Consider the following 8,692-nt stretch of genomic DNA (forward strand, 5'->3'; position numbering starts at 1 on the left):
GACGGGGCGACGCCTGCCGAGTGCTTCCGGGTCAGCCGCCGGCGCGCGCGGCGGGGCGGGGCCTCGGAGCGGGGGCGGGGCCGGGGCTGGGCCCGCCTCTCCCTGCCCGCAGCCCGCGAAATGGCGGCGGCGGCGGCGGCGGGCAGGGGGGCAGGGCCGGGGGGTCATTTCCAGGGGGTCAGGGCCGGGGGTCAAGGCCGGGGCATCATGGCTGGGGGGTCATGGCCAGGAGGTTATTGCCGGGGGGTCATGGCCGGGGGGTCATCACCAGGGATCAGGGTCGGGGCATCATGGCTGGGGGGTCACAATGGGAGGTTATTGCCGGGGGTCATGGCTGGGGGGGTCAAGGCTGGGGGGGTCATTGCTGGGGGTCAAGGCCGGGGCATCATGGCTGGGAGGTCATTGCCAGGGGTCATGGCTAGGGGGTCAAGGCTGGGGGTCAAGGCCAGGGGGTCATGGCTGGGGGGGTCATCACCAGGGGTCAGGGTTGGGGCATCATAGTTGGGGGTTTATTGCTAGGGGTCAAGGCCGGGGGGTCAAGGCTGGGGGGTCAAGGCTGGGGCATCATGGCCGGGGGGTCATGGCTGGGAGGTTATTGCCAGGGGTCATGGCTGGGGGGTCATTTCCAGGGGGTCAGGGCCAGGGGTCAAGGCCGGAACATCATGGCTGGGGGGACATGGCTGGGAGGTTATTGCCGGGGGTCAAGGCTGGGGAGTCAAGGCCGGGGCATCGTGGCTGGGGGGTCATCACCGGGGTCAAGGCTGGGGGTCGAGGCCAGAGGTGTCTGAGCCGTGGGCAGCGAGTGCTGGTGCCGCTCCAGGCTGAAACGAGGGGTGGCGAAGCCCGCACAAAACCTCCATTTCCTTACGTGTCATTCACAGCAAGCAGCTGGCGCTGGTTGGCCCTGTAGCGCATAAGGAGCTGCCGGACCCCCTTCCTCCCGCTGCCCCCGGGGCCGCTCCTCGGGGAGGTGCCGCTGCTCCCTGGGGACAGCACTGGTCGGAGCAGGGAGGACGGGAGCGGACAAGGTGCTTGTCCAGGCTCTGCCCGTGCTTTTGGGTTAAATGGGGGCTGTCTTGTTATTCCTGCCTTTGACTTTGTTTTACCGTATTTAAAATGGCAGTAATGCTGCTTTTGGTGTGTTGCAGGACTTGTCTAATAGGTTTTGTAAAAAGTTTTGAGACTTTCAAAGAAAATGAAAGGCTGGGTGAAGGGAAAAAAATCCCAAATTTTTATGTTTAGATCTTATAAAGAACCTAGAATTGCATAAGAAAGTGCAAAACTGCCTAAAACTGCTGTGCTGCTAATGTAATGGTTATATGGTGAAAGAAATAAATGCCCCTTTTCAAAATTAGGGAAGTCCTGCTGTATATCAAGAAGGTCAGTAAAATTAATTTAGTATTTTCTGGGTAAACTACGTTCGACCTCCAATTTAACTTTTCCTCCAGCTTACTGACCTGTTAAAAGGAGTGGCCTAATGCATCGGTAGAGAAAAGAACTTGTGGTGACTTCTCAGGGAAGGCTGCATTTTAAAGCAATGCAGACATGTAGTGAGATTTTTGCAAAGTTTATCACTTATCTAATTTGCTTTCTAGATGTATAAGTGCCTGAAATTAAAAATCTTGTTGATTAAAAAAAAAAAAACGTAAAATGTTATTTGTTCCAGACATTAAATGTTAATTACATGAAGCCGCCTCTCTTCAAGAACAACACAAGAATGTAAGTAGTGCATTGGCTTCTTGCCTAAAGGAAGCTTTCTCCAGGTATTTTACTGAGTAAAGTGTCTTCCTTCTTGAGGTAGTTAATGCTGGGGACACAACGTCATTAGAGTAGGTGGCATTGCTGAGAGGAGCAGGCCTGCGTTTCATTCCGGGAGGAGCGATGGCTCTTGCATCGGAAGCGAGTCAGACATCTTGCAGACTCCCTCTGAACTGAACCAAATTAGCAGATGGCCTAAAAATGAAACTAGGGTCCCATGTGTCCACACCAAATCTATGTGTCTGCAGCGTCCCTCCTAATCATTTAAAAACGAGTGTTCTCCATCAGTGTGTTACTCCAATGAAAGTATACAAACAAAAATGGGGTGGGTGAGCAAAGCTGTGGCGCAATGTCTGCTTTTTCCTCAAAAATACTTGCCAATGGGAGGGAACACAAACAGCCACGGGGAAGAAAACGAAAACCCAGCCTCTTTCTTGCTTGTGCCAGTCTTGCAGCAAAAAGACCAGCAGCGTTCAGACTGGAGGAGCTGCAGAGCCAAGCGTGGCACTCGCCCCTGCCCGTGAATAGGAGAGTCCTGCAGTGAAATACGAAAGAATCAGTTCATGTTAGAGATAGGGAGACGAGAGATCCTGTGACTTACAAGCTCTCACTGAGGACACCTTGCAGGTTGTGAACTCTGAGACACGTGCTGATATTGCTCAAAGTTGCTGTGCCACTGGAGAGGGGGGAAAGGCGCCTGATACTTGAATTCTGGAAAAAGGAATGGACATGTTTGTTTCCCTAATTGCCCTTTGGTTTCTGTTAAGCGTCAGAAAGCCACGATGCTCTGTCCCCCACAGGCTGGGGGCTCCTGGGGATACATTATTAAGCTGGTGGAGCTCCAGAGATCACTTTTTTGGCATAGGCTATGCTGGACAGAATGCCCTGGGTGTGGATTCATCGCTGCTGTGTCCTGTAGGGCCCAGATGAGGCTTGGCTGCCTGGTTTGAGGTGGAGTACAATGTACTGAGAGCATTTCTTCCGACAGACCACAGAAGACCATCTTTAAGATAAACACAGAGAGAACCTGCACTCTGTGCTGTCTTCTCCCCCTTCTTTCAACCCCTGAGTAACTGAAATCCCATTTTCTTGTACACCGGTTAGGCTGGGAAGCTGTCTGAGAGAAAGAATATCCTGCTGCCAGATGCTCTTTTTTTCTTATTCTAACACAGTTGTTTTTCTCTTCACTTGATAAAGTTAAAATAAACAGTCTCTGGGGTGAATTACAGGCGTCAAAATTGGATTGGCATACAAACTGTAGAGCAGTTGGTGGTTGGGAGTCTGGGGAAAAAGGAACAGCAGGTTTTAGCTAGAGGGGACAACAGCTTTATTTCCCTCTTGGTCCTTGACAACTAAGCAGATGTCCTACAATTATTGTTTTACCTTCTAGTAATATAGTGTCTTTTCCTATCCTCCCAGGTACGTGACTGGCTCTTTTGCAGATGTGCAAGTACCTCTCTTCCCTAGTTCAAAGCCGTCTTAGTGCACCACTAGCTCCATCTATTGCCAGTTAATGGCTGGCTGAGATTCAGACAAATGCTTGTTTCTCCCTCTCAACTTTATAGGATACCTATTTCCAGGCCCATTTACGTAGATACAACTGATGGTCTTAAGATCTTTTCTGAACATCTTACATGGGCTTTTTCACACCCATTGTATTGCAAACTTTGCTTCTGGGTTGGTGCCCTCCACTGTGTACACAGATGTCTTGTTCACGTTTTCTACAGTCCTTCAGAGTCCTCAGGTGCAGTTGTGATCGGGACCACTAAACCCTGGCAACTGCCCTGTGTTCCTCTGAACAGATGATGGGGTAATGGGTGGCATCGCTATGCATAACCACTATCATTGGGTGCCTGCTGTACTAGGTTGGAAGAGACATAATGCGATGGCTCTGATCTGAAGAGCTTGGTAAGTCTAAAAGTATTAGAAGAAAGCACACTAAGGAAAAGAGCGTCAAGTTAAATGAATTTTTAAGGTTCTGGGCCAATATATAAAGGAGTGCTCGCATGGTCTCCTGACAGACAGCAAATGGTCTCCAGCAGTTTCTGTTCAGCATGAGGAAGGTCATCTTTGCACTGTCGGAAATATCCTCTTTGAAAATCTGAGGCTACGTACTTTCAGGGCTTGCCTTCACCTGGTATGATGAACTGTGCTGAAGCCTGAAGAATGCAAACTTTTGTCTTTATTTTTTAAAGCGGTCCTGAAGTCTGTTTCTAGGCTTAACGAAGCTGCAATCCAGGTTTATCATCCTACAAGACATCTGACAGGGAAGTTAAATAGCACTCCAGACACATTTTTAAGAACTTACTTGGGATAGAAGGAATGTTAGTGTTTTTCTCAACAGGTGGGCATTCAAGCTGAAGCCTATGTCTTTACAGTATGTGTGTGTATGCAATGTATAAACTCGCAGGTATTTTAGTGTCTGCATTTATACCCTGCCTGGTTTCCCAGTTTTGTATTCAGTGCTTTCTTTGTGCGTGAGTGCCAAACGACGTCTTAAATTCTTGGACCTTATTTAAAGAGACATTGGGTAACTCAGAATGTTTAATGAAATCTTCAGTACAGTTTTACTCTACAAAGCTTGCACCTGCTCTTGCAGTATGAAAGACAAACATGCTGTTTCTTCAGGGTAACAAGTGTAAATCATCAGTCAATTTTTTGCTCTCTAGAATAAGGGAGTTGCAAAAAGTAAAGTCTTAGCAGATGAGGCTTTTGATCCTGTAGAGACAGGATTGGTTTTACGTAACGGGATGGGGTGATGGGCAGAGGGTTTCCATTGTTCCAGCACTCCCTGATGGAATAACTTGGCACCTAAGCCTGTTTGTTGAAGGTTTTCAAAGGACTGCCAGACAACCTGATAGCCACAGTCAGCCCAACAGCTGCACGCACTGAGACAGTCTCGAGCGCTCCATAGTACGGCAGTGAAGCCTGAAGCTCTGTTAGGTAAAACTCAGCAAGGATCCCAGTACAGTGCTGGTGGGAGTGTGGTGCCCAGTAGCTTGTGGCTATGGGACTGGTGCCTACAACTGTTCAAAATGAAAGGTGACAAATCATCCCTGGCACATGCATGTGAAATGACAGTCAATTAGAGAAACCTAGGAAATGCTTTCTTGTGCTGTGGGTAGCCACACTTGTATCTCTGCTGCCTGAAGTCCAGATAACTGAATGGCTGACTGGCCTTACGCTCAGCGTCTGTCTGCAGAACGCGTGGGAGAATATACCGGGGCCCTGCATCACCCCACCCTGCATGGGACTGATTTTCATTAGAGCTGGCCGGAGGCAATGCAAATTGCCCAGAAGCTGAAAGCACATGTTGCAGTTGTGCCTGAACCCTGGTCATGGCTGTGTCTTGCGCATATTCCAACAAACACAGTCACTAGTTCCCAAACTAGCCAGCAACTCCTGTAATGTCCCAAGGTGAACTTGTGTTAGGAGTGGAGCCAGGCAGAGAGATAATCACTGAACTGGAGAATAAATGCACCATGTGTCTCTCCTGTTCAAAACCACTCTAATTTCAAACATCTTGCCTCAACAACGATCTGTTAACAAACTGCAGGCCAAGAATCTGTCAGAAGAATTTAAATACAATTCTGACAAGACCAGAACTAGATAGACTAAAACTTTACCAACCTGTGGCTAAAATGAGGCTAATCGAGTAAGTGCTTGCCTGGGTTGGGACAGAAGGTGATCTCTCAGGGATCTTCTTTGTTGTGAAACTGTAGCTTCTGAAAGCGAGAGATGTATCTGAGGTGTTTAAACTCCTTACAGGAAACAGAGAGTTGACCTGAGTCCAAGAGCGTGTCTTCATTACTTTGAAAACTGAAAGAAGAGGTTGAAGCTGGGAGCAGACAAGTGTTGCAGTCAAGGGGATGATGCACTGAAATGTGAAGCAAGTTCCCAAGAGTTTCTGAAAGAACCATTTTCTGAATGGTGAAAGGAGCTGGCAGAGGCGTAAGACGGAAGGAATAGGCTGTCTCCCTCCAAGGGAGGGGGACAAATGAAGTACACAGGGAGCCCTTTGCTTGCTTCCAGCTAAATGCTATAGGATGCTAGAAACTCGAGAAAGTCCAGTGCTGAGCTTACACTACTTTCCAGCATTATGATACTCAGATCATTATGCTACTGTCTATCACTTGTCAATACTGTTTAGGAGAAGTGCCTGAATTTCTGGTGTTCTGTTGACAATTGCAAAAGTCCTTCTGTTAGTAGTGTTGGAATAAGTTTTCAGCTTTATTTCGGTTCTGGCAGAACAAGCTGGCAAAACTACATGAGTTGGAAGAGGAGGAAGAGAGTTTCAGGTACGACGAGGTCTCTGTGCCGCTCTCTGAGATGCTGCTGCGTGTCATTAAAAGGGATGTGAAGTGGGGAGTCTCCATCTGGACTGTGAATATGCATTTGAGTTGACTGAACATGACTGCAGATGTACAGCCGTTATTAAGACAGTCTAAACTTCCAAAAATAGGTCTTGGTAACCTCTAAGTGTTCACATTTGCAGAACACATTTGGAGCAGCAGGTAGAGGTTGCATATATATTATAGCTGTGACGTGCTGTACTGCAGGAAAAGCGTCTCCCATTTGCACTGAGCACTACCACTAAATGTGAGTGAGGTGGGAAGAAAAATACAGTGGGAGTACTGAGCAGCGAGGAGCCAATCTTAAACTGGGGTGATGGGGAGCTGGGCAGCTAGGGTACTGCCATCCGGCATGAAGAAAACTGCAGGGGAGTAGGGAGCGATGCCTGGCTCTTGAAAAACAACCTGCTGCAGATGCTGCTGTTCTTGCAGGTGCGTGTGGATCACAGCCCACAGCTTCCCTGGCTCTGCTTGCTCCTGTCTGAGAATATCGGTGGCCTCTAGCAGGTTCGGAGCCTTCCAAATGTTGCAGTCGGGCTCAGCTACACCAGGGATGGCTGGGAAGAGTGGAGGGAGTCTCTTAGAAATGGGCAAGCTGTTAGACTGGGGTCTTCCTAGCTTTGAGAATGCCTCATGTGCAGACTGTCCCTTCGTAATCTAAGGGTGGGTCTCTACCTAGACCGCTGCGTTCTTTCCTCTCTGCCTGCAGAAAGCAGGTGACTACAGTAAAGTTGACGCTGGGCTAGAAAATCTAAACGACCACCTGGATTGCACCCAAAAGGGATGGAAGGAGGTGAGTGTGTGACAGCCTAATCCGAGCAGTGACTTGTCCTCGAGGGAGCAATTACACGTCCTGTGAATCTTCGGTTCTTTCTGTGCTTTCATTGCCAAGTACTACCCCTTCGTTCCTCCTTGGGCAGGGAAAGCCAAGGCAGCGTTGAAGAGGTGGCTCTCTCCTGTGAGCTTCAGAGTGACACGTGGAGCTTCTGTTACAACACCTGAGCATATTTTACAATTCTGTGGTCTGTAATTTATAGCCCTAAATATCCGCATTTAACCTTTATTACTGGTATCTCTGTGACAGGAATCTAGCTTAATGTCCTGAGTCTGACAAAGATGGGAAGAGCTGATGAGCAGGGAAGTGTCCGATTGTCTCATTCAGATGGACAACTGATGATAAACCCATAGCACTGCTTTGGAGCTGAGTCTGTATTACGCCCCATGGAACCCAAAATGCTTTTGTCTTCCCTGGGATCACAACAGGAACCACCGAACACCCTAGAGGTAAAATTGAGAGTAGCTCAGATACCGATGGCAGCTGATCAACTGCTGAACTGATCATTCCAGCCTCACAGGATTAATTATCTGGCACTGGGAAAAAGCTTCACTCTGTGGAAGCAAAGCCTCACATCCTTTTTAAGCTATGAAAGCCATAATTACTTTTCCTACCACTCACTGTTGCTTTGTATAAATAGCCATAAGGTATTTTGAAGTGTCTTTTGTGTAGGGGTAGGTCTGCTTTGCTGGGCAAGAGCACATACTGAAGGCAGGTGCTGTGACTCCGTGGCCAGCCCAGGGAGGGTCTCCAAGGAGTCACAGTGGCCCCAGGGGACCACTGTGTCCCTCAGGGCGGCTCGTGCTCCTTGGCACCATACCTGCACGTAGGCACAGGTCTCCCAGCACTGATTATTGGATGCACGTATTGATGTTGCACGGCGTGGGAGAGAGCAGAAATAAGGGGAAACCTCCTTGCAGATTCCTGTGCTAGTCTGACCGAAACACTGCTCCAAAACTGCGGAGGCACCCAGGGCTCAGCCAGACACAGCGCGCTTCCTCTTTCTCAACATCTGTATTCCTGTAAGTTGATGTGGAACTGCTTATGCTGGTTTTTTGTAGACCTTCCCTCCTGTCTTGTGACTGACGTGATTAAATCCAATAAAGAGACGGTTTCTCTATTGCCAGGTTCCTGCAGCGAAAACTTGGGCCATCTGCTTAATGGTCTGTTGGGTTTCTGGTCGCGTGGTGCTGCAGGACTGGCTGGAGCTCTGCTGTTGTGCAACAGTCACGTATGGAAAGCTTTACCCTTTAATGTGTAAAATGGGAAAGACAGGTGCAGTCTGGGTCTAATACTGTTTTTGTACTTTTTCCTCTCATCTCTCAGGAGCTCTCTTGCTGCTGCCTTTCCTCACTCTGTCTGAGCACCAGAGCCCCTCTTTTTGCTTGATAAAGCAGGCACAGAGTCGCTGTTCCCCAAAGCGAGCTCCTTGCCTCAGGGCTGTTACCCAGGATCTCTGGAGGACATAAACCATCTCTCCGTGATGTTTGTGAACCTGAGCCCGTGCCTATGGGCTAGCCCCGTTGCTGCAGAAAGCGTCCCACAGGAAAAACAGTTTGCAAACTTTTTGCTAGCTGTGATTACAGGTTAAAGTAGATCCACAGTGAGCGTCTGCTTAAATCAGAAAACCCCCTTTATTAGAAAACTATGGAAAAAGGGTATCAGAGAGATTTAGTGCTTGAAAGAGGCTCAGAACCAAATGCCCTGTCTTCTGGTAGGAGGATGGGAGATTTAGGAGTAGTTAGTA

The sequence above is a fragment of the Pelecanus crispus genome, chromosome 9, assembly GCF_030463565.1.
Source record: "Pelecanus crispus isolate bPelCri1 chromosome 9, bPelCri1.pri, whole genome shotgun sequence".
In the NCBI taxonomy this organism is placed as follows: Eukaryota; Metazoa; Chordata; class Aves; order Pelecaniformes; family Pelecanidae; genus Pelecanus; species Pelecanus crispus.